The sequence below is a fragment of the Saccopteryx bilineata genome, chromosome 4 (genome assembly GCF_036850765.1).
Source record: "Saccopteryx bilineata isolate mSacBil1 chromosome 4, mSacBil1_pri_phased_curated, whole genome shotgun sequence".
Lineage (NCBI taxonomy): Eukaryota > Metazoa > Chordata > Mammalia > Chiroptera > Emballonuridae > Saccopteryx > Saccopteryx bilineata.
The window spans coordinates 128,975,407-129,001,134 of NC_089493.1; the positions used below are offsets into that span (position 1 = coordinate 128,975,407).

General features: G+C 43.7%; 1 protein-coding gene and 1 pseudogene across 1 annotated transcript in view; both read left to right on the top strand.

Moving 5' to 3' along the window:
* BBS4 (Bardet-Biedl syndrome 4) overlaps positions 1 to 25,728 on the top strand; it is a 948,798-nt gene that overhangs the window by 822,305 nt on the left and 100,765 nt on the right. The window lies entirely within an intron of this gene.
* LOC136335180 (ribosome biogenesis protein NSA2 homolog pseudogene) lies at positions 19,971 to 20,616 on the top strand (annotated as a pseudogene).

The following is a 25,728-nucleotide window of genomic DNA, read 5'->3' on the forward strand; positions in this document are numbered from 1 at the left end:
ACCAATGTATGGAATCCTGCAGTTCTTGTTTTTTTTCTGATTCACTTATTTCACTCTGCATAATGTTATCAAGATTCCACCATTCTGCTGTAAGTGATCTGATGTCATCATTTCTTTTAGCTGAATAGTATACCATGGTGTATATGTGCCACATCGTCTTTATCTAGTCTCCTATTTTTTTTTTTTAATAATTTGAAAACTACACTTTTTTTTAAATTTTTTTTTTATTTATTCATTTTTTTAGAGAGGACAGGGAGAGACAGAGAGAGAGAGGAGAGAGACAGAGAGAGAAGGGGGGTTGGAGCTGGAAGCATCAACTCCCATATGTGCCTTGACCAGGCAAGCCCAGGGTTTCGAACCGGTGACCTCAGCATTTCCAGGTCGACGCTTTATCCACTGCACCACCACAGGTCAGGCTAGTCTCCTATTTTTTTTTACAGTGATTAAAAGCCTTTAAGCAAACTCTTGGCCAATACAGCAAGAATCCATAAAAGAGTAGTGTCCTTAACATGTTCACCAAGTCCAAGTTGGCCCCATCACCATGCCAAATTCCTGAAAAATGCAACCCAACCACAGTTCAGTCTGTTAGGAGCTGTCACAGGGAGCAGGAGTCCAGGAAAAGTCCACATCCAGGAAAAGTCCTCATGGCACTGGAATTGTTGTCACAATTCTATACTTTGCAGCTCATGTCCAAGTCCCAATGACTGCTGCTTCTAGCTGGTAATGATTCAGGTAGACTGGAAAAGCCATTTGCAGCATGCGTGGATATGGAGCTTCTGTTCTCCTCTGCCTGGAGAGATGAGACCAGGTTGCTTTTCCCTGGAGCTCTGCGAATGTGGCATGGTAAAGAGAACCTTGGGATACACTAAGCTGGGTGGCAAAGGAAGATTCATAATAGAAGTTGGCAAAAGGGGGAAAGAGAGCTCTAAATTAGGAGTAGGTCCCAGCCTGAAATATGAGTGGGGCATTGAGGTAGGAGGGATAAAGGAAACACTATATATTAAGCAAAGCAGCAGAAAATAGGACTATCAACACCCACAACAGAGATCTTTGAGGGAAGAATAAAAAACCTGACTATTCAGGCAAAACATAGTTAAGTGGCCCTTGTGCAAATGAGATCAGTTTACCTGCTTCTTGAAGAAATACCCTAGGCTCGTCCACAGTGTCATAGATGAGGCCGACTGCCCTGGGAACCTTCAGCCTTCAGTGGCTAACCCCAGCATTCTGGGCAAGGTTAGGTCATAGGTGGCTGGAGCAGGGTTGGAAGAGACTGAACCCTCCCTTAGAGGAGCGAGGGGGAAGCCTACCTTCCAGTGTCCCTGTTTCCTCACAGCAGAGGCATGTAAGCCTGGCAGGCTTTAGCTCAATGACCTTCCTTTCCACTATTGAAGCAGGACCCAGATGGCATCCTATGAGACCCCTTTGGGGTGTTGGAGCCTTTAAGGGTGTATCCTAAAAGCTGGTAGTTCCCCTGATCTCTATTGGGCTTTTTCTGCCTCTAGGTATCTTAAAAGCCATGCTCAGAAGATCTCGCTGAGGGGTTTGAGGATCCCCATCTGCCTATATAAATCTTTTCCATATATCTGGAACTATTTGGAAAAAGACAAAACAGTGTTATTAGCTGGATCTAATAAAGAAGGTAGTAGTTTGCAGGCAAAAAAGATTTGGTGTCTCCTGTACATCAGCATTCAAAAGAAATGTAAATTTTTTTTTAAGTAAGAAGCATGATATGGTAGACCCGTAGGAGTTCCAGGATATGACTACCCCCTTTAAAATTTTTTTTTAATTGACCTTAAAATATTTGCTGAGTACACTTTAATAATACCTTAACTTTAAAGATTGTAAGCATGAAAAAATACAGTAAATGCTTTTGCTCCATATGCAGGAGCATTTTCAGTTTAGCTAGTTTAGGAAATCCAATAATAGAACAATGCATACAATGACCTATAACATGCTTAGCAGCCTCTCCTGTTCTGACAGAGGTTACTATAGATCCAGAATTTGTATCCACTGTAATGTGGACATATGATTGTTTGCCAAATGAAGGTATATGAGTAACATCCATCTGCCAAAGTTGTCCTGGTAGGGGTCCTTGAGGGTTAACTCCAAATGAAGGGGCAGTATAGGACCCCTTGGACAGGATTTCCCAATCTGCCGTGCTGCTTCCTGGGAAAGTTGAAACTGTTTACACCGGGCTGCAGCGTTCTGGTGATGAATAGTATGAGACTGACTTGCTTGGTCTGTCATGGTTGCTCCATATAATTTTCTTTTGGGTAGCTTGATCAACAAGGGCATTCTTAGGCCCTGGCTGGTTGGCTCAGTGGTAGAGCACTGGCTTGGTGTGCAGGATTCCCAGGTTTGATTCCCAGTCAGAGCACACAGAAGAAGCGCCCATCTACTTCTCCACCCCTCCCCCTCTCCCTCCTCTCCGTCTCTCTCTTCCCCTCCCACAGCCAAGGCTCCACCAGAACAAAGCCACCCCAGGCACTAAGGATGGCCCCATGGCCTCCGCCCCAGGTGCTAGAATGGCTCTGGTTGCAACAGAGCAACACCCCAGATGGGCAGAGCATTCCCCCCCGCCCCGTAGGCATGCCAGGCGGATCCTGGTCAGGCGCATGCGGGAGTCCGTCTGACTGCCTCCCCATTTCCATCTTCAGAAAAATACAAAAAATAAATAAATAAAAGAAAAAATACAACAACAACAAAAAAAAAAAAAAAAGAAGAGAGAAAAAAATAAAAGGGCATTCCCTTGTGCTAAAGCTCCAGGGAGCATGGAGTGAGCTTGAGTATGTCCTATGAAACATGGAGCTTTATGTTGACATATAAGTCTTTGAAGAAGGAGGAAATGCTGAAGTAGTTCATCAGCATTTGTCCCTAAGACAGCAGTCTTTATAGTGGAAACACCATAAGTAAATATTTGCTGTCTGTCTATAGATTAAGGGGGGAATATGGCAAATGCTGAAAAGCCATGATCTTTGTGACGTCCCCTTCCCCAATCCCCTCCCTCTCCTCCCCCCACCCTGTAGCCCCAACACTGTTGTCCATGTCTCTGAGTCTCATCTTTATGTCCCACCTATGTATGGATTCATATAGTTCTTAGTTTTTTCTGATTTAGTTCTTTCGCTCAGTATAATGTTATCAAGGCCCATCCATGTTGTTGTAAAAGATCCTATGTCATCATTTCTTATGGCTGAGTAGTATTCCATAGTATATATATACCAAAACTTTTTAATCCACTCGTCCTCTGATGGACACTTGGGCTGTTTCCAGATCTTTGCTATTGTGAACAATGCTGCCATAAACATGGGGGTGCATTTCTTCTTTTCAAACAGTGCTATGGTGTTCTTGGGGTATATTCCTAACAGTGGTATAGCTGGGTCAAAAGGCAGTTCGATTTTTAATTTCTTGAGGAATCTCCATACTGTTTTCCACAGTGGCTGCACCGGTCTGCATTCCCACCAGCAGTGCAGGAGGGTTCCCTTTTCTCCACATCCTCGCCAGCACTTATTCTGTGTTGTTTTATTGATGAGCGCCATTCTGACTGGTGTGAGGTGATATCTCATTGTGGTTTTAATTTGCATTTCTCTAATCATTAGTGATGTTGAACATTTTTTCATATGCCTATTGGCCACTTTGGAGAAGTGTCTATTCATTTCTTTTGTCCATTTTTGGATTGGATTGTTTGTCTTCCTGGTATTAAGTTTTACAAGTTCTTTATAAATTTTGGTTATTAACCCCTTATCAGACGCAATGTCAAATATATTCTCCCATTGTGTAGTTTGTCTTTTTATTCTGTTCTTACTGTCTTTAGCTGTGCAGAAGCTTTTTAGTTTGATAAAGTCCCATTTGTTTATCCTGTCTTTTATTTCACTTGCCTGTGGAGACAAATCAGCAAATATATTGCTGCAACAGATATCAGAGAGCTTACTGCCTATGTTTTCTTCTAAGATGCTTATGGTTTCACGGCTTACATTTAAGTCTTTTATCCATTTTGAGTTTATTTTTGTGAATGGTGTAAGTTGGTGGTCTAGTTTCATTTTTTTGCAGGTAGCTGTCCAATTTTCCCAACATCATTTGTTGAAGAGGCTGTCTTTACTCCATTGTATTTTCTTATCTCCTTTGTCAAATATCAGTTGTCCATAGAGGTGTGGGTTTATTTCTGGGTTCTCTGTTCTGTTCCATTGATCTATGTGCCTGTTCTTATGCCAGTACCGTGCTGTTTTGAGTACAATGGCCTTATAATATAACTTAATATCTGGAAGTGTGATACCTCCTGCTTTATTCTTCCTTTTCAAGATTGCTGAGGCTATTTTTGTTTGCTTTTGGTTCCATATAAATTTTTGGAATATGTGTTCTATATCTTTGAAGTAAGTCATTGGTATTTTAATCGGTATTGCATTGAATTTATAAATTGCTTTGGGTAATATAGACATTTTAATGATGTTTATTCTTCCTAACCATGAGCACGGTATATGCCTCCACTTATTCGTACCTTCCCTGATTTCTTTTATCAATGTTTTATAATTTTCTGAGTACAAGTCTTTAATCTCCTTTGTTAGATTTATTCCTAGGTACTTTATTTTTTTGGTTGCAATGGTAAAGGGGGTTGATTCCTTGATTTCTCTTTCTGACAGTTCATTATTAGTGTATAAAAATGCCTCTGATTTCTGAGTATTGATTTTATATCCTGCCACCTTGCCGAATTTATTTATCAGGTCTAGTAGTTTTTTGACTGAGACTTTAGGGTTTTTTATATACAATATCATATCATATGCAAATAATGATAGTTTTACTTCTTCTTTTCCAATTCGGATGCCTTTTATTTCTTTTTCTTGTCTGATTTCTGTGGCTAGGACTTCCAGAACTATGTTGAATAAGAGTGGTGAAAGGGGGCACCCCTGTCTTGTTCCTGATCTTAAGGGGATTGCTTTTAATTTTTGCCCATTGAGTATGATGTTGGCTGTGGGTTTGTCATAGATGGCCTTTATCATGTTGAGGTATGTTTCCTGTATTCCCACTTTGCTGAGAGTTTTGATCATGAATGGGTGCTGGATTTTATCAAATGCTTTTTCTGCATCTATTGAAATTATCATGTGGTTTTTCTCCTTTCTTTTGTTTATGTGATGAATCACATTGATTGATTTGCAAATATTGTACCAGCCTTGCCTCCCAAGAATAAATCCCACTTGATCATGGTGTATGATTTTTTTCCTATATTGCTGGATCCGGTTTGCTAATATTTTGTTGAGGATTTTTGCATCTAAGGTCATCAGGGATATTGGCCTATAATTTTCTTTCTTTGTGTTGTCTTTGCCTGGTTTTGGAATCAGAATTATGCTCGCCTCATAAAAGGAGTTTGGAAGTCTTCCTTCCTCTTGAATTTTTTGAAATAGCTTGAGAAGGATAGGAGTTAGTTCTTCTTTGAATATTTGGTAGAATTCACTTGTGAAGCCATCAGGCCCAGGACTTTTCTTTTTTGGGAGTTTTTTGATAGCTGTTTCAATTTCATTTGTTGTAATTGGTCTGTTTAGGTTTTCTGATTCTTCCAGATTGATTTTTGGAAGATTATATGATTCAAGGAATTTGTCCATTTCATCTAGGTTGTCTAGTTTTTTGGCGTACAGTTCTTCATAGTATTTTCTTACAATGTTTTGTATTTCTGTTGTGTCAGTTGTTATTTCTCCACTCTCGTTTCTAATTTAATTTGAGTCCTCTCTCTTTTTTTCTTGGTGAGTCTCATTAAAGGTTCATCGATCTTGTTTACCTTTTCAAAGAACCAGCTCCTGGTTTCATTGATCCTCTGTATTGTTTCTTTAGCCTCTATGTCATTTATTTCTGCTCTGATCTTTATTATTTCTTTCCTTCTACGAGCTCTGGGCTTTACTTGCTGTTCTTTTTCTAGTTCTTTTAGATGCAGGGTTAAGTTGTTTATTTGAGCTTTTTCTAGCTTCTTGAGGTATGCCTGTAATGCTATAAACTTCCCTCTCAGGACTGCTTTTGCTGTGTCCCATAAATTTTGAGTTGATGTATGCTCATTATTGTTTGTTTCTAGGAATTTTTTAATTTCTTCTTTGATCTCAATGTTAACCCATTCGTTATTTAATAACGTGCTATTTAGTTTCCAAGTGTTTGAATGTTTTTCAATTTTTCTATTGTGGTTGATTTCTAGTTTAATGCCATTGTGATCAGAGAAAGTGCTCGATATGATTTCAATCTTCTTAAATTTGTTGAGACCGCTTTTGTGCCCTAACATGTGGTTTATTCTAGAGAATGTACCATAAGCGCTTGAAAAGAATGTATATTCTGCTGTTTTAGGGTGAAAGGTTCTGAAGATATCTATTAAATCGAGTTGATCTAATATGTCCTTTAAGTCTGCTGTTTCTTCGTTAATTTTCTTTCTTGAGGATCTATCTAATGATGTTAATGGGTATTGAAATCCCTACTATTATAGTATTGCTGTTGATCTCGCCCTTTAAGTCCATCAAAGTCTGCTTTATATATTTAGGTGCTCCTATATTAGGTGCATAGATATTTATAATGGTTATATCTTCCTTTTGGATTGCTCCCTTTATCATTATGTAGTGACCTTCTTTATCTCTAACTATGGTCTTTGTTTGTTTGTTTGTTTTTCATTTTTCTGAAGCTGGAAACAGGGAGAGACAGTCAGACAGACTCCCGCATGCGCCCGACCGGGATCCACCTGGCACGCCCACCGGGGGGCGATGCTCTGCCCACCAGGGGGCGATGCTCTGCCCACCAGGGGGCGATGCTCTGCCCATCCTGGGCGTCGCCATGTTGCGACCAGAGCCACTCTAGCGCCTGAGGCAGAGGCCACAGAGCCATCCCCAGCGCCCGGGCCATCTTTGCTCCAATGGAGCCTTGGTTGCGGGAGGGGAAGAGAGAGACAGAGAGGAAAGCGCGGCGGAGGGGTGGAGAAGCAAATGGGCGCTTCTCCTGTGTGCCCTGGCCGGGAATCGAACCTGGGTCCTCCACACGCTAGGCCGACGCTCTACCGCTGAACCAACCGGCCAGGGCCTATGGTCTTTGTTTTAAAGTCCATTTTGTCTGATATAAGTATTGCTACCCCAGCTTTTTTTTCATTTCCATTTGCGTGAAATATTTTTTTCCATCCTTTTATCTGCAGTCTGTGTATATCTTTTGATTTAAGGTGTGTCTCTTATAGACAGCATATATATGGGTCCTGTTTTCTTATCCATGCAACTACCCTATGTCTCTTGATCGGATCATTTAATCCATTAACATTTAAGGTTATTACTGATATGTAATTGTTTATTGCCATTTTTTTCTTTAAAACTGTATTCCTCTTTTGCTATATTCTTTTTTTTCTTTGATCTGTTTACAACAGGTCCCTTAGCATTTCTTGCAGCCTTGGTTTGGTTGTATGAATTCCTTGAGGTTTTTTTTTTTGTCTGTAAAGCTTTTTATTTCTCCTTCAATTTTAAATGATAGCCTTGCTGGATAAAGTAGTCTTGGTTATAGGTTCTTGTTCTGCATTACTTTGAATATTTCTTGCCATTCCCTCCTGGCCTCAAGTGTTTCTGTTGAGAAGTCAGAAGTCATCCTTATGGGGGCTCCTTTGTAGGTGATAGTCTTTTTTTCTCTAGCAGCTTTTAATATTTTCTCTTTATCATTTAGCTTTGGTATTGTAATTATGATGTGTCTTGGTGTTGGTTTCTTTGGGTTTCTCCTTAATGGAGTTCTCTGTGCTTCCTGAACATGTGAAATGTTTTCCTGCCTTAATTGGGGGAAGTTTTCTGCTATAATATGTTTGAACAAAGTCTCTATCCCTTGTTCTTTCTCTTCTTCTTCAGGAACCCCTATGTTGCGGATGTTATTTCTCTTCATGTTGTCAAAGAGCTCTCTTAGAGTTTCCTCAGAGTCTCTTTTCTTTTTTCTGCTCTGCTTCTGTGCCTTTATTTATCGTGTCCTCTAACTCACTGATTCGATTCTCTGCTTCATCCATCCTGCTTTTAATTCCTTCCATTGTATTCTTTATTTCAGATATTGTATTTGTCATTTCTGACTAATTCTTTTTTATTATTTCAATGTCCTTTTTTATATTTGTTATCTCTTCATTTAGGTTTTCGTAATGGCCATCTATGGTTGTTCTAATATCTTTGAGCATCCTAACAATCGTTATTTTAAACTCTGCATCTGGTAATTTGGTAATATCTGATTCACTTAGGTCCTTTTCTGGGGATTTCTCTTGGTTTATTTGTGTTGTATGTCTCTGCCTCCACATTTTCTCTTCATGGGAGTGGCTGTGATCACATGCTCAGGTGCACAAGGTTGGTGGCCTTGGCCTTTGCCCCGCCCCCGTGTGTGACGTTATGCTCGGTCCTGAGGGCACTGGCGAGCACTTTTGCTCAGCTGCGGGTCTCCGCCTGTTTCCGGGCTTTCGCCCTGCCCTTGCAGGAGGAGCCCACTCGAGGAATGGCTGCTAGCCTTGGCTCTACCACTGGGCAGGACTGCGTGCCCAAGCTCAGCTCAGTAGCGGAACTCCACCTCTTCTGGGCTTTTGGCTCCACCCCCGTGGGAGGAGCCGGCTACCAAGTCAGACTGCAAGCCTGGGTTGCATGGGCGGGGCAAGGCTGTGCTCCTCTGCCCTTGCTCAGGGGCTGGTCTCCACCCTTTCCGGGGTTCCCGCCCTTCTCCCGCAGGCTGGATTACAGGCTGCCAGCAGCTGAGCTTGACCGCTTTTGCACGCCCCCTTCTCCCCAGCCGGGCAAGATTGAGCTCACACCTGAGCCTAGTGGTGGCCAGCCGGCTTCCAACCCTGCCAGCAGAACCGCGCTTTTGTCTCCCGCTGCCGCTTGCCCTTCCACGTGCCCTCAGCTGCGTGGGTGGGGGTGTTGCAGCTCGGACCCTAAGACTCATTACTGTAGACCCGAAAGCTCCCTCCTTCTATGTGACTCTGCTCTGAATGCCGCGGGGGAGCTTATTTGGCTGCTCTCCTGCTTCCCTTTGCTGGTATTGCTGTTTCTGGGGGAAATATTCACTTTAGCTTTGGGGAATGACTCGTCCCAGGGGTTAGGGTGGCTATCTCCCAAAATGTTTCTCTCTGTGCCTCCTAGATTACACTCTCTTCCTGTTACTCTGGTCCTCTCCTCTTTCCCCCCGTCCCCAGGAGCCCCGGGTGAGTGATTGTGAGAGAGATGTTCTGCGCGGTTCCTTTAAGAAGGATCCTGGGTCTGAGAAATCAGACTCTTTCTCACAAACAGTATCTTGACTTGTTTCCAGCTAAATACTGTCCTTACGCCTCTTCTGGGCTCTGGGGCTGCAGGCTGGGGCTTTGTTCCTGGGGCTCAGGACCCTTTCCCCTCTGCTAAACTCACTTCCCGCCACGCGAGTCTCTCCCTGCTGCCGTTTGCTCCGGGGAGCTGGGCAGCCCTCTCTGCGTTTCCACGTTTCCGCTTTTCCTACCAGTCTCGGTGTGGCTTCTTCAGTGTTCCTTTGTTGAAGAGTCCTCTTAGTTTCTGGGTTTTCTTTTTTAATCCATTCTGCTACTCTGTGCCTTTTTATTGGTGAATTTAATCCGTTTACATTTTGTGTAATTATTGACACTTGTGGGTTCCCTATTGCCATTTTATACATTGCTTTCTGTTAGTTTTGTGTCTTGTTTGATTCTTCTCTTTTGTTTTTCTATCCTTTGTTTGTTTTTTTTGGTTGTATCCATACTTCTTTCCTCTGTTGCTATCTTTTTTAAATCATATGCTTCTGTGGTGGTTTTTTCAAGGGTGGTTACCATTAAGTAATGAAAAGGGCTCCTACCCTGTTTATTGTAGTGCACTATCTTGTGAGTACTGCTGCACTCCTTTGTCCTTTGCTACTGTTAATCTCCGTCCTCTCCCCCTTTTTTTTGCTTTTGTTGTCACAGTTTAAATTTGGTTTTATTGTGTTCTTGGTGGAGCTTTTACTTGTGGTTTTGTTCTTTGTATCTGTTTGGAAAACTCCCTTTAGTAATTCCTGGAGTTGGGGGTTTCTGATGATAAATTCCCTCATCTTTTCTGTATCTGTAAATGTTTTTATTTCTCCTTCATATTTGAAGGATAGCTTTGATGAGTATAGTATAGAAATAGTCTTTTGACCTGTGTTGATTAGCTAGGTGCTCAGTATATGAGAACAATTAAATGCCACATTCATGTTTTAGCTACTTTCCTGGGTATTATATTTCAGAATAAAAAGGTGAATATATATATATACATATTCCCAGTGTCTGGTATGGGGTGGGTGCAAAGAGGGAGCTCAAGCAACACTGACTGGTCACATATTAAATGGTCAGCATGGGAGGGCTGTTGGGAGAGATGGAGCTGGGAGTGAGAATGGGATTGGGGGAGCTGAGTAAATGTCCCATTCTTCACCCACCCAAGCTGCCAACGCTTGGGGAAGGGCTAGATCAATGTGAGCTATCTGGTCTCAAAAACATATAACATTTTAACTGAGTCTTGAAAAATAAACAAGATTGGTAAATGGGGGAGGGGGAACAGAATTATTATAGCTTGGGTAATGACAGTAATGTGGGAAATGCTGACCTGTTAGCAAATGATCCACACTGGAGTGCATCAGTTGGAATTCAGTCAGTGTATTGCTCTGCCTTTTCTGACATGGCATTCTACAGGTGTTGCCCACCACTCTACCCTTATCAGCACAGAGGCTCTTGCAGGGCAGATGAGGCCATGCCTCCACCATGGGGCCCAGCCCAGAGCACTGCACTCAGTGGCTTTAGCTGAATGCCCCTCCGCTCATCAGCTTCTCTGTCAGCAGTGCTCCTCTCTGTGACCATCTGGGCTCCAGGTGGCAGCAGTTCTCCCAGATGTCCAGGTTGCAGTTGTTTCACAAGTTCAAGTACACTATTCCATCCTGGCTGCCCCATGAGGCCCCAACCCTTCTTCATTTTGTCCCCCATACTTTCAGCAACCCCATGCAATTAATGTGCTGTGTAATTTGTTTCCCTGGAACTGTATGATTAAGCTCAAGGTATCGCAAAGCCTTTTACAGTAATTACCAGGGAGAGGCTTGGTGAGTATGAACGGTGCATGTGGAGGGAGGTGTAATCTGGCTCTTGGACACTTTGTGATTAAAAATCTCTAACTGCGCCTTCCTTCATTTGCATTTCCAAATTTTCAGGATAGAGGGTGTTTGAGTTGATTGGATAATGGGTTAGCAGTGTCCACTCTCTAATTGAGACCAGGTTGTGTCTTTGTGAAAGTGCTCACGTAATTGCCTCTATCTGAATCATCCTAATTGCATTTTGAGGGTGCTGCAGGGGCCGCTTTGAAGAAGTGGCTGTCTTGTATAAGGGAAAAAACTCTGAGCAAGATGGAGAGAAGCAGGGCCAGGCACATTCGGAGGCTACTTAGTCCCATGTGCTGTCATAATGTAAACCTCAGAGGAGCAGGGACCTGCTGTCTTGTTGACCATTGTATAGCCTGGGCCTAGAAAAATGGCTGCCACCATTCTCAGTGCTGGCCCTTGAGGCTCCATAAGCAGTTCTTGAATGCACCAATGAGCCGATGAACAGATGAATGAATGAACGAGTGAGTGAATCATTCAGCTCTGTTGTCATACTGATAACTCGATGAGGTAGTCTGCATGGTCACTTGGATATAGTTTTAATCCCATATTTCAAAACATGAGATTGGGATAAATTGAATTTAGAGGATGAGAAGGTTCTGGACATAGGAGAAGTGAGGTAGAACAGTTCTCATGTTCTCCAAGTATACGCTTTCATAACAAGCCTCCCATTGTGACTGGGAAGGCCATCTCCCAACAAATACTTGCTTTTCTAATTGCCATCTCATTTCTACATCAGTAATTCCATGTGTTAAAAACTTTAATGTTGTCCTGGCTGGGTGGCTCAGAGGTAGAGTGTTGGCCCTGCATGTGGATGTGCTGGGTTTGATTCCTGGTCAGGGCACACAGGAGAAGTGACCATCTGCTTCTCCACCCTTCCCCTTCTCCCTTCTCTCTCTCTATCTCTCTGTTCTCCTACAGCCATGACTCAGTTGGAGAATGTTGGCCCCAGGTGCAGAGGATGGCTTCATGGCCTCGCCTCAAGCACTAAAATAGTTCAGTTGCCAAGCAATAAAGCAATGGCCCCAGATGGGCAGCTCACCACCTGGTAGGGGGTTTGCCAGATGGATCCTGGTCAGGTGCATGCAGGAGTCTGTCTCTCTGCCTCCTCACTTCTCACTTAATAAAAAATTAAAAAAAACTTTTATGCAAAATTCTCTCCTCATACCAACTCTAGCTCATCTAAAACATACTCCTCCCTCTAGCCATGCATCTCTATGCTAACTCTAATCTGTTTCTTTTTCTCTTAAATCTAATAATAATCCTGACTGCAGAGAAAGACTCTGTGTTATGGCGGGTAAACAATCTTGGGTATATTCACTACAAACACTTAGACATAAAATATAACAGATTTTTTTTTTCATCTATGATCAAGCTTACAAGACAGGAAAGGGAATCTTTCATTAGATATAAGAGACTTAGAAGCAAAACCACAATGACATACTATTCTACTAAGGTGACTATAATTTAAAAAACAACAACACAGAAAATATGAGTGTTGGTGAGGATGTAGAGAGATTGGGACCCTTACATATTGCTGGTAAGAATGTAAAATTATGCAGTTGCTGTGGAAAAAAGTTTGGCAGTTTCTCAAATATTAAGCATAGAATTATTACAAAATCCAGCAACCGTACCCAAAGGAATTGAAAAAACACATGCTCAAACAAAAACTTGTACGTGAATGTTCATAGAAGCATTGTTCATAATCACCGAAAGGTGTAAGCAATCTAAATGTTCATCACATTATGATTGGGTAAACAAAAGATTGTATAGTCATGCAATGGAATATTAATACATTTATCTCAGGCCACTTTTCCTGCCATAACGGTTGGTGACCAGGTACCCTGCCGGGAGTTCCATCTTCCAGGAGGTTTTATGGTCTTGAGTGGAGCTGTATGGGTCAGCGGTCCATCTCTGGCTCACCGCTACAAATCAAGACATTCCATTCATGTATCAGATCCAATTTTTTTCCTGCATACATTTGCTGATCATACAGGACTTCCCATGAGGTCTGAGGTCTGTGATGATGGGGAGGTATGGGTGTAACGGAGGGAAGTGGCCTGGGTTTTGGGACACTTGATAGTATCAATTCCTTGAACACTCCAGTTTTGTTGGAGCTTGTTTCCACCACACGATGGATTGCGGCTGGGCCTCTCAAGTTTGTGACTTGGATATGGCAGGTTTGGATTTATGAAGGTCAGATCCAGTTACACAGTAACCTGATGCCCCCTGGTCATACATTCAGTTCCTACCAGGGCTCAATAATATGCCAGGGCTGTTCTTTGAATGGCAGCTCTCTCTGCTGCTGCTGACAGCACGGCCTTGCTCCATAACCTTAAGGCTTTGTGCTGCTACTATTCTCCTAACAGAACTTGTCCGAGACTCCACCGCCACACAGCTCCCTTCTCTACCATGAATACCTCCAGCCCTACTGACACTGCTGGGTTACAAGACCCCAGGAGCTTTGGCAGCAGCCTGGACCTGCTGAGGAATGCTGTCTTACTCCAGACCCCACTCAACACCAACAACCCTCTGATAAACAGGAATGAACAAGACTCCCAACCACATTATGAGCTGTTCTTAAAATCCCGAGAGGCCTTTGACCAAGCCCTGTGTTCCCTTTTCAATGTTGGGGGGGACAAGGGCAAGAGTCCCTCCTTTACTTTGGAGGAGATATTCCAACGTTTCTCAGGTTGTTGCACACCTGAACACTTCACAGGTGTGTTAGACCCACATTTTTGAAGGAGTTACCACCCACCCTCTAGCACTCAGAGGCACTGCTTTACCGGGGCTTCCAGAATACTTAGCATTCCTACTTACCTGCTTTGATGATCAACGTGGTGTCATCAAGACAATGGACGAGCAGGAAGTTTTTTTGTAATGTAGAATAATCAAGGTCCCTCTGGACTACACTGGGGAAGAGAGTAGGAGAGCTCATCGAGTTTGGGCCCAAGACTGTGAATGTATACTGCTCTCTGTCCTGGATCAAAGCAAAATGTTGTTCATATACTTTCCTCATGAAGATAAAAAACGACACCTTCACCAGATGCGTTCCCAGTACCACAAGCTGGATTGTTCTTCAGTAAAAACACTGTTATCTGTCACCATTTCCGGGACTGGGCTTACCACTTGTTTAATTTTATGATCAACTGCCATCACTTGCCTTGACCTGTTTGATTTTTGATGTCCTTCTGAGTGGCACTGGTCTCTGCTACTCCAGCCAGGAGGCAGTATTACTTCTAATTTACTATCTTGGTTGGGGGAGGGCAGGTAAGGGGCTTCTCTTTGGCCAAGTTAATAACTCTTACCCCACAAGCTAGGGACCAGTGGCTAAGTATACTCATATCTCTCTCTCTCTCTCTCTCTCTCTTTTAATTAAGTGGGAGGTAGGGAGGCAGAAACAAACTCCTGCATGCACCCCAACCAGGATCCACCTGGTAGGCCCTCTATGGGACAATGCTCTGCCCATCTGGGGCGTTGCTCCATTGCTCGGTAACTGAGCTATATTTTAGCACCTGAGATGAGGCCATGGAGCCATTTTCAGTGCCCGGAACCAACTTGCTCAAACCATTTAAGCCATGGCTGCTGGAGGAGAAAAGAGTTGGTGGGGGAGAGAGGGGTGGAGAAGCAGATGGGTGCTTCTCCTGTGTGCCCTGACTGGGCCTAAATACATCCATCTCAATAATGCTTTCAGAGACTGAGAAAATGAACTTGGATCAGGACTCCATGTGACACCTGGCCTCCAGCCAGCCAGCCCTAAGCATGATGACCATGATGGCAGATTGGGGGTCCATATAACATCAGTGTCAGCTCAGAGCTTATATCTAACAGCCTTCAAAGACCTGGATAGTCTCTTGCACTTGGCTCACAATTACTCTGAGAAACGTCTGTAGGTCCCTTTAGAGGCGAGATCGGGAGAATGCTGCACACAGTTGACATGACATTGCCGGATTTTCCAAAAGGGATCTAGCCCCCTTCCAACCAAGTACTCCAAAAACTAGCTCAGGTTTGGAAAACAGGTGAGGAATTACAATCTCTTCCCACTGTGGTCAACCTTCTGCTTACCCTCTCTGCATCTGTTTTGATCATGGTAGTTAAGCAACATCCTCATGCACTGTCCCTTTATCTCTTCCCTGGAAACATGGCTGTCTGTTAGCCACTGCCTGATCCCTGTAGACCAAGGCCCTGAATTTCTATCTGGCCTTGTTGCTTATCATGGTAATTACACTAGTGGTGAGATTCAAATAATTTAACAACCAGTTCTCTGCCAAAATGACCATTTTAAGCATAAAAAAAAGTGATATACCAAAAGGTAGTTTATTATTTCATGCATTTAATACTTAAATAAGAACAGTAAAAGAGGTACACAAAACTAGATTATATTATAAGAAATAGTTTTAAAATATTAGTGAAAAATATTAAATAATATCTGACAAAACTGTTATTTAAGATATTTTCATATTGTTCTTTTTTTTTATTTTTTATTTATTCATTTTAGAGAGGAGAGGGAGAGACAGAGAGAGAAAGGGGGAGGAGCTGGAAGCATCAACTCCCATATGTGCCTTGAGCAGGCAAGCCCAGGGTTTCAAACCGGCGGCCTCAGCATTTCCAGGTCGACACTTTATCCACTGAGCCACCACAGGTCAGGCTTCATATTGTTCTTGACTGGTGTCCTCACTTGCAATTTTTTCACCTATGGACGGAATGAACATTACTACAGGTGCTTAGAACACGCTATTGTGCAGGTGAACATTAAAAAAGAGTAATGAATATAAATTTGTGATTTCCACATTGGGCAGCTGCTCAGGCACTCTTGTTAGAGAGAAGAACCCTGATTACAAGTGCCATTTTAACTACTGGTTTGCCGAACTCAACAAAATATTAGGTATCAGTTCTGTCAAACCAGTATGAACTGGCTGAATCCCACCACCGAATTATACCTGCATTGTTTCTGAAATTTAAGCACTACCTCCTGGCCACTCTGTTCTGGGATTCTATCATCTCGTCGACACCAGGGACCCGGGTATCAGAGCATCTCTTACCACCACCAATCCTGACCTGCAGCAGACAGGCACCCCTGAGCCAGCTTACTAGCATATTCCTCATTACCTTAATGAAGGAAGTTGTCTGCTGCCTTCCCAGAAAGCCCCATCAGCTGGCAAACTCTCTGGGATTGATCAGTATAAATCCATTTTAACATGCTCCTCCTTAATACTCCACTAAGTTATCTTTCCATATTCCCTACAGTCCAGTGGTTTTCAACCGCTGATCCCCAGATGAGTCATGGGGTCTATAATCTTCATACAACATCAGGGTGGCAAATTCTTTTCGTGGACTAGCATAAGATTTTTTTAATGAACCGGTACCGGCCTGCAGACTGGCGTTGAGAAATCACAGCATAAACCATCGTTAACTCTAAGCTTCAGAGAGCCACTATGAAGACCAACTCCAGGCATTCTTGCTGGGATTGTTAAATTTGAAGTTATAGAAGTATCGCCACAGCATTAAATCTTCCATTCCAGCCTTCTATTCCAACTTCTTTTGTCTAGATAATTTGCAATCCATTTCTACCTATGTTCCTTCACACGCTGGCCATGTCCTACAGCTTTTTTGGGGGATAACCCTTTTTGCTCTGTAGCAATAATACTTCCCCACTGAAGCCATGCTAAGACCTGACGCCGGTTCTCAGTCCAGGGGAGGCCGTTGGGAGGCTGTGCTCCTAGCAAGTGTGGGGGGCACCCCTGCTGACTCAGAGGGCTCCAGGTTTTCAAAAGTATCTGCCCAAATACCTGCATCCATGTACCAGGGTCCCAATCTCACCTTACCAGGGCACTGACCTTAGCACAGACTTGTTAAGGCTGTGAATTCATCTTCCTTTGCAATAAAATCTTGGTCTAATTTCCAGCACAATCTGTCCCCTAGTGGAAGAATCACTTTAGACATTGTCATGTGGCTCTATGGCCTGCAAAATGTGTCTTGATTTGATAGTAGGCCAACATGGGCTTGGTGTTTTTTTCGTCCTGATCTCTATGGCAGTTAACAATAGCCAAACAACTTCCCTTTCAATTGCAGGAAATAGAAAACTCAGTTTGCACTCTCTTGAAAATTAAAGGACATGTACTGGCTCCCATAATTAAAAAGGTCACAGGTAGGTGAAGGCTGATTTTGGTTCAGAGGTTCGGTGGTGCCATTGGGGATCCGCGTCCTTTCTTCTCTCTGATCTGCCTCCCAAGACTCCAGCATAACCTCAAGGCTGGGTCCCTTCATAGTGTCAAACGGCTCCAGTGGCTCCAGGCTGTGTATCTTACTCACCCCGTGTCCCTGAGGGAGGCCTGCTCTCCCTGTTGCTCTCTCAGAAGAAGAGGTCATTTTTTCCCCCTGTGCATGCCCTAGATACCCAGCCCAAGGCTCTGTGGGCATGTCATGTCACCTCTCTGTCTCAAAGTCACTCTCCTGATCACTTTGGAATAAGAGGGCCAGCCATAGGCTACGGGGAGATGGGGAGATGTCTGAAGAAAGGCCTGGGTGTTGTTCTAACGCCTGGTGAGGCAGCGATTCCACATTTTTGCAATGAACGTGTTTATTTGGAAAGTTTAGAAACTATAGGTGTAAATGTATAAATAAATGTATCACCCTGGCTAGATAGCTTGGCTGATTAGAGCACTGTCCGGAAGCACCAAGGTTGCCGGTTCAATACCCGGTCAGGGCACATGCAGGAACAGATCAATGTTCCTGGTCTCTCTCCTCTCCTCTCTCTAAAATCAATAAAATAAAAATTAAAAGAAAGAAAGAAATACTATTAAAAAATAAATGTATCATACACCAATGTCTACATGTATAATACATTTATTTACATATACATAAATATGTTATGATGAGCTCTTTTATACTCATAATAATAACTCTTTCTATGCAGGAAAAAGTAACAAACCCCTCTTATCAGCCTTTTCCACAGTAATGTGTAGAACAAGGCCAGGCTTCTAAAATCAGCCTTCACCCTGATAATACAAATCAGGAGTGATATTTAGAATATTTAATCAGCAGAATGGAAAAATTATCCATCAATCTAACTGCCCACCCAACCAATCAAGGGGTCGCTGGCCATTACACTGCTCAGTGACCATCAGCCCCGCTGTAGTTATAACTTAGGAGTTGCCATCAACTATCAGGTGTCAGCCACCAGTGCTGGGCACCTTGTAGCCAGGGACCCTTCAGCTCTACCCAACCCATCACTGAGCCAGGACACAGGGATCCCCACTACCAGACACAGCTTCAAAGCAGGTCAGGATGGTCACTGTCAAACACTGAGGGGAGTGTGGACTAAAGGGCACAAAAATAAAACTCAGTGGAAGTCTCCCTGGTCCTCAGTTGCTTTTAGGGAAGAATGATAGCAGCAGAACCAAGACAAACCGGTGACAATATGAGCTGAGTCACTTCAAACTGTGTCATCTTGGGCAAGCCACCTCACCTCGTCACACTGGGACACTCACATCTATAAAATAAGTAATATGAGAATTGCCTGGCCTGGCCAGGCAGTGGCGCAGTGGATAGAGCGTCAGACTGGGATGCCAAGGACCCAGGTTCGAGACCCCAAGGTCACCTGCTTGAGCGCAGGCTCATCTGGTTTGAGCAAAAGCTCACCAGCTTGGACCCAAGGTTGCTGGCTCGAGCAAGGGGTTACTCAGTCTACTGAAGGCCCCCGGTCAAGGCACATGTGAGAAAGCAATTGATGAACAACTAAGGTGTCACAATGCGCAACGAAAAACTAAAGATTGATGCTTCTCATCTCTCTGTTCCGGTTTGTCTCTGACTCTCTCTCTGCCTCTGTAAAAAAAAAAAAAAAAAGAGAGAGAATTGCCTTGACAACTGGTTATGAACATTTAGAGGTGGTGAAAACCCAGTGTCCAGCTCAGTGCTTGGCACATAGTAGGGAGTTAGTCAATAAATATCTCTTAGTACCATCTCAAGAGACTGGTTAAATAAAACCTCAGACAACCCAGGGACTTACAGATGTACTTGTAGGGAGATTAGCTTTCTGATTTCCAAAATAAAGAAACTCAACCACCAGCTTCTCCATAAATCCACCCTCATTTGGGAGCTTGAACTATCCATCCATTGGCACTGCCTCATCTCTATAAATATAACAGGCTGACAGACGCGAGTGCCGAAAATCACTTTCTCAGAGCTAGGGTTTCTGACAGCTTGACTTCCACAAGCTGTTCAAGAGTCATTTTCAGGGGCATTTCGCTGTCAATCATGTATGTGCACTGTGGACTGCCCCGGCCTGCCCTATACCCAGGATCATGAGAAGGGCAGGGGCAACATTTGCTTCTTGGGAAATTAGCACACTAATTCATGACTTGTAAAAAGAGGCCGAGAGAAAGGACTGTGGTGCTAAATGAAGAAGGGGAGCTATTTTTATCCAGAACTCCCTAAACGGCAGGCCCTGAGTTGCCTTGCAGAATACTCCAAAGAATCCAGGAAGCAGGTAATGGGTTCCCTCCCATCTTACCGGTGAAGAAATGGAGGCTCAGAAATGCTAACTAACCTGCCTTACCTGGCAAGGGGAAGAGCTCACTTCCAAATTTAGGGCTCTTTGACAACAGGTTTCTTCCCTTATTTCTCAGAGGTAGTGCTATTGGTATTTTGGGCAAGATATGTTTTATTGCTTGGTGTATAGCAACTTGTCCCTGGGCATTAAATGTCAGTAGCGGGTCCAGATCATGTAACAGTTGAAACTGTACATTTTTAAACTGCCCCTTGTGGAGGGGTGGAGTAACCCCGGCTGAAAGCCACTTAGAGAGCTAGATCTAGTTGAGTAGTTTTCCACGTGGGGGCGGTGGGGGGGGAGTGCACCCGGAGGCTTGGCAGGCCGTAACCATGCCACAAAATGAATATATTGAGTTACACCACAAGCGCCATGGCTATCATTTGGATTACCATGAGAAAAAGAGAAAGAGGGAAGGTCGAGAGGCTCATGAACGTTCAAAGAAAGCAAAAGAGATGATTGGTCTGAAAGCTAAGCTCTACCATAAACAGCGCCATGCTGAGAAAATACAAATAAAAAAGACTAGTAAGATGCATGAAAAGAGAAATACCAAACAAAAGAATGATGACAAGACTCCCCAGGGAGCAGTACCTGCATATCTATTGGACAGAGAGGGACAGTCCTGAGCTAAAGTCTTTCCAATATGATTAAGCAACAACGAAAAGAGAAAGCAGGAAAATGGGAAGTCCCTTTGCGCAAAGTTCATGCCCAGGGAGAAACAGAGGTATTAAAAGTTATTCGAACAGGAAAGAGAAAGAAAAAAGCGTGGAAGAGGATGGTTACCAAAGTCTGCTTTGTTGGAGATGGATTTACTCGAAAACCACCTAAATATGAAAGATTCATTAGGCCAATGGGCTTACATTTCAAGAAGGCCCATGTAACACATCCTGAACTGAAAGCCACCTTTTGCCTGCCATACTTGGTGTAAAGAAGAATCCCTCATCCCCACTTATTACAACTTTGGGTGTTATTACCAAAGGAAAATATGCCCAGGTTACCAACAATCCGGAAAATGATGGATGCATAAATGCAGTCTTACTGGTCTGACAGCAGTTTGATACAAGTAATTCCTTACAATTGTTGAAGACTGTGCACCGATCAGAACTCCTTTACTGTGGTGTTTCTGAGTACTATCACACAGCTTCCATGTCTCCAGTCATCCTGAGAACTACTTATTCTATTGTAAAGAACATTAAAATAACACAGTTTTACCAAAAAAATTTTTTTTTAAAAAATAGAGAGCTCAAACAACATCCTAGTTGAGAAACAGATTCTCACCAAGGGTAAGAAGAGAAAGGGGACCTTGCACACATACCTGTGACATTCTCACCAAGCGGGGGGACACGTTTGAGAACCTGAGTGGCATGTTCCTCTATGCACAATGTGCATATGCAAACAAACGTGCACTTGAATTAGGTGTGCCCTTGAGTGTGCACAAGAGCGCGCAGGTCCCAGTTACCTGGGCCTTCTTCTCTTTCTCCATACGCAAACAAGTCCTCCTCCTAAGTAGAACTCACATGTCTCCCACCACGGGCTCCACATGGCACCTCCTCTCTCCCAGACAATGGCAATGGCCCTGCCTCTAGTGTCAGATCCCACTGTCTAATCTGCTACTAGCACAATCTTGGTAAAATGCAAATCAGACCACATCACCTCTAACTCAGAATCCTCCCATCATTGCCCTTGCCCACCACAATTTGAGGAGCGGACCCTGGATCTCACTGAAACCTTCAAAAAGAACACCATATGTAAAGCAGAGAAATGAAAACTGCTCTGTGGGCTCCGGAGGCTCCTCTGCCAGGCACACCTGGCCTCCAGAGATCTGTTCCCTACCCACTGTTCTGCAACATCTTTTAATGCTACAGAATCAGTGGGGTTTGGTGGCTGAGTTCAAGGATTCTAGAACCAACCTGCCTGCATTCTAGTCCTGGCCACTTAACTGGCTGTGCAAGCTTGGGCATGCTGCTTAACCACTCTGTGCTTGAGTTTTTTTTATTGATAAAATAGGGGTTCTTTTAAAGATTCGATTAGTTTATATTTGCGAAGCACATAAAACAGTTCCTGGCCCTGGCCTGTTGGCTCAATGGTAGAACATCGGCCTGGCATGTGGATGTCCTGGGTTCAATTCCCAGCCAGGGCACACAAGAGAAGCACCCATCTGCTTCTCCACCCTTTCTCCCCTCCTTCCTCTCAGTCTGTCTCTCTCCCCCCACTTCCCCTCCTACAGTCAAGGCTCCACTGGAGTGAAGTTGGCCCCTGGCACTGAGAATGGCTCCATGGCCTCTGCCTCAGGTGCTAAAATGGCTCCCATTGTAATGGAGCAATGCCCCAGATGGACAGAGCATCACCCCTTGGTGGGCTTGCTGGGTGAATCCCAGTTGGGCACATGTGGGAATCTGTCTCTCTGCCTCCCCACTTCTCACTTCAGAAAAATACAATAAATAAATAAATAAATAAATAAATAAATAAATAAAAACAGTTCTTGTAAATTGAGTAAAGTGCTCAGTAAATGTTAATGTTATATGACTTTTCTTACATCTCAAGTTGCCCTGAGCTTCTCTAAGTTCCCTGAAACATTATGCTACCAGGTCCTTCACTGTATTTGTGGATGGATGTGCAGGGCTGCAAGACCTGGAGTCTTGAGGCTACTCAGAGGAAGGAGTTTTATTTTAAGGACACATGTGGGACTGGATCTGTCATCAAAAAGCCCTTCTGGACTGGAGGGGACACTGTAAGCCCTAGGCATTCCAACCAGGTTCCCTCTTTTCTCTGAGCATTGGCTTTGCAGCTGGACAACCCAACCTGTATTCTCCAAATTCGTGAGGGATCCAGGCTGATGGGCTAAGTTTAACGCCTCCTCATTGGGGGAAGAACTTTGTGCTCAGGTGCTCCTTAGGACACTGTCTCCCTAACAGGAGACCACCAGTGGTCCCATCGGTGACCACTGTCCTTCAAAGGACAGCTGTGTGTCACTCCCCTGAGCCAGGTGCTGTGGATGAAGTAGTATATCTGGAAGGGACATCATGATCACATGTCTAGCAACACATCTTGTGATTTCCACCAGAACAACCTCCTTCCTACTTCTCTGCCTAGCAAACTTTTTGGTTACCTATCTGGTTTCAACTCAAAGACAAACTCCTTGGTATCTCTTCCTAGATTCTCCCAGACAGAATTGTGCGCCGCCTCCGTGCCTGTAGGACCTGAGTACAACCCTCCACTGGAGGGCCTGTCTGACTACTGTCTGTATTTCTGTCTAATCACTTTTTCCCTTTAATTGAGATATAATAGTCTTATAACACCATAGAAGTTTTAGATTTACAACATATCCATCTGCTCCCATGGGTTCTTTGCGTCGCTCTAGCACCTGGCACACTGAGGGTGCTTAACCAAAAATAATGTATTAAACAAGTGATAGAAATCTAGATCTCTGTGCAAAGAAAGTATATTTCAGCCTGTGTTTGTTTTCTTTGCTGAAGTTCTGCCTTGTCTTCATAACTAAGACAAGTTCAAATCAAAGAAGAGAGGCCCTGGCCGGTTGCTCAGTGGATAGAGCGCCAGTTGGGCATCTGGACATCCGGGGTTCAATCCCCTGGTCAGGGAAAACAGAAGAAACAACCATCTGTTTCTCTCCCCCTCCTCTCCCCTTCTCTCTCTTCCCTTCCTGCAGCCAGTGGCTCAATTTGTTCGACTGTCAGTTCTGGATACTGAGGATGGCTCATTGGCCTGAGCATCTGCCTCAGACGGGAGTTGCCAAGTGGATCCTGGTTGGGGCGCATGCAGGAATCTGTCTCTCTATCTCCTCACTTCTCACTTTAAAAAAAATCAAAGAGGAGAAATAAAAAAATTGGGAAAAACAAATGTTTCTGTGATACTTCCAAACTCTCGTCTACTACCTGGAGGCACAACTGCCTCTCATGTCTTCTTTCTCTGCTCTCTTCAATTGGAATGTCCTTCAAAAGGCTCTCACGCCTACTCTCCTGTCTATCCAATGAGCTACTCGACACTTTAGAATGGTGTCTGAAAGCTTCTTCAGGAAGACCTCCTTGACCTTTACCTCCTTCCCAACCTAGATATTTCATTCCTCCCTGCTCTGTGCTGAGTTTGTAAGGTGTCCTGTGGTTGCTTTTGTTATGTTTACCACATGGAATAAAGATTTATTTCCTTATGTATTTGTCTTGTCTAGAAAGAAGTTCACTGAGGGCAAGGAGACAGATTTACCCCTCCATATGGCTCCCGTGCAGTCAGGATAGTCCTTGGAATGGAATGGGTGCTTGATACACGTTTGTAGAATGAATGAATGAATGGATGAATGAATGAATGAATATAGGATGTGTAGCTATCCAAAACAGCAGCAGCAACAACAACAAAAATCCCTACATCCTTTAGCTTAGTTTTTTTTTTTAATTATTTATTTATTTATTTTATTTATTCATTTTAGAGAGAAGAGAGGGAGGGGGAGAGAGAGAGGAGAGAGAGACAGGGGGGAGGAGCTGGAAGCATCAACTCCCATATGTGCCTTGACCAGGCAAGCCCAGGGTTTTGAACCGGCGACCCCAGCATTTCCAGGTTGACGCTTTATCCACTGCGCCACCACAGGTCAGGCTAGCTTAGTTTTTGATGTATGATTTTTTTGATGCAGACCTCCTTCTTCTATTGTGTTTAATTTGGACTGAAGCTACACCTTTCCTCTTCCCTTAGGTTTCACAGTTATTTTTGAGCAGCTTTCAACTGACTAATGGGAGTAAGGAGATCCAAAACATTCACTAATGTGCCACCATAGGCCATTGAGACCCACCACAACCTCTTCAAGGCTGTTTCTGAATGATTGCTTTGTCCACACATGGTCTCAGCAGTAACATCTGGATGAAATGGAAAATCACTCTGCCATCTTGGCTTTCTTCACACTTTCCCTCTGTTCTCTACCTTCCTGCCATTTCCAGGTCTGGCCAAATGTGAATTATGAAAATGCCAAGATATCTCTGCAATGAGCATTCTCAAAGCAAAGGAAAGCTTCTTTGAGCTAGTTTGCTCGAAAACACTGCTTCCTCACACCAGCATAAAAATAAATTCCAGATGTATTCAAGACCTAAATGTAAAACCAAACTGTAAAACTATGAGATGGGGAGAAAAATAAGTAACTTATCATTATGAACTTCTACAAAAGGAAGGATTTCTAACATAAGACATAAAAACACAAACAATAAAGGGTGGGAAATAGATTTGATTACATTCAAATGTAAAAGAATTACCTGGGCAGAATTAGAAGTCAAGTAAACCACAGGGAGAAAATATTCACCACACGTTTAACTGATAAAGGATTGGTGTCTAGACTATATGAAGAACTCAGGCCAGCGACCTCGGGGTTTCAATCTTGGGTTCTCTGCATCCCAGTCCGACGCTCTATCCACTGCGCCACCTCCTGGTCAGGCTCTTTATTCTTTTTAGAAAAGATTTTATTTTAGAGAGAGAAGGGGCGGGGGTGAGAGGAGCAGGAAGCATCACTCATGGTAGTTGCTTCTCATATGTGCCTTGACACAGTGGATATAGTGTTGACCTGGAATGCTGAGGTCACCAGTTTAAAACCCCGGGCTTGCCCGGTCAAGGCACATATGAGAAGCAACTACCATGCCTTGACACAGCGGATATAGTGTTGACCTGGAATGCTGAGGTCACCAGTTTAAAACCCTGGGCTTGCCCGGTCAAGGCACATATGAGAAGCAACTACCATGAGTGATGCTTCCTGCTCCTCTCATCACCCCCCTTCTCTCTCTAAAATAAAATCTTTTCTAAAAAGAATAAAGAGCCTGACCAGGAGGTGGCGCAGTGGATAGAGCGTCGGACTGGGATGCAGAGGACCCAAGATTGAAACCCCGAGGTCGCTGGCCTGAGCGTGGGACCATACACATGACCCCATGGTCACTGGCTTGAAGCCCAAGATCGCTGGCTTGAACCCAAGGTCACTGGCTTAAGCAAGGGATCGCTGGCTCAGCTGGCGCCCCCCCCCCCGCGCCCCCCCCCCCTCAAGGCACATATGAGAAAAAGCAACAATGAACAATTAAGGAGACAAAGGAGCTACAATTAAGAAT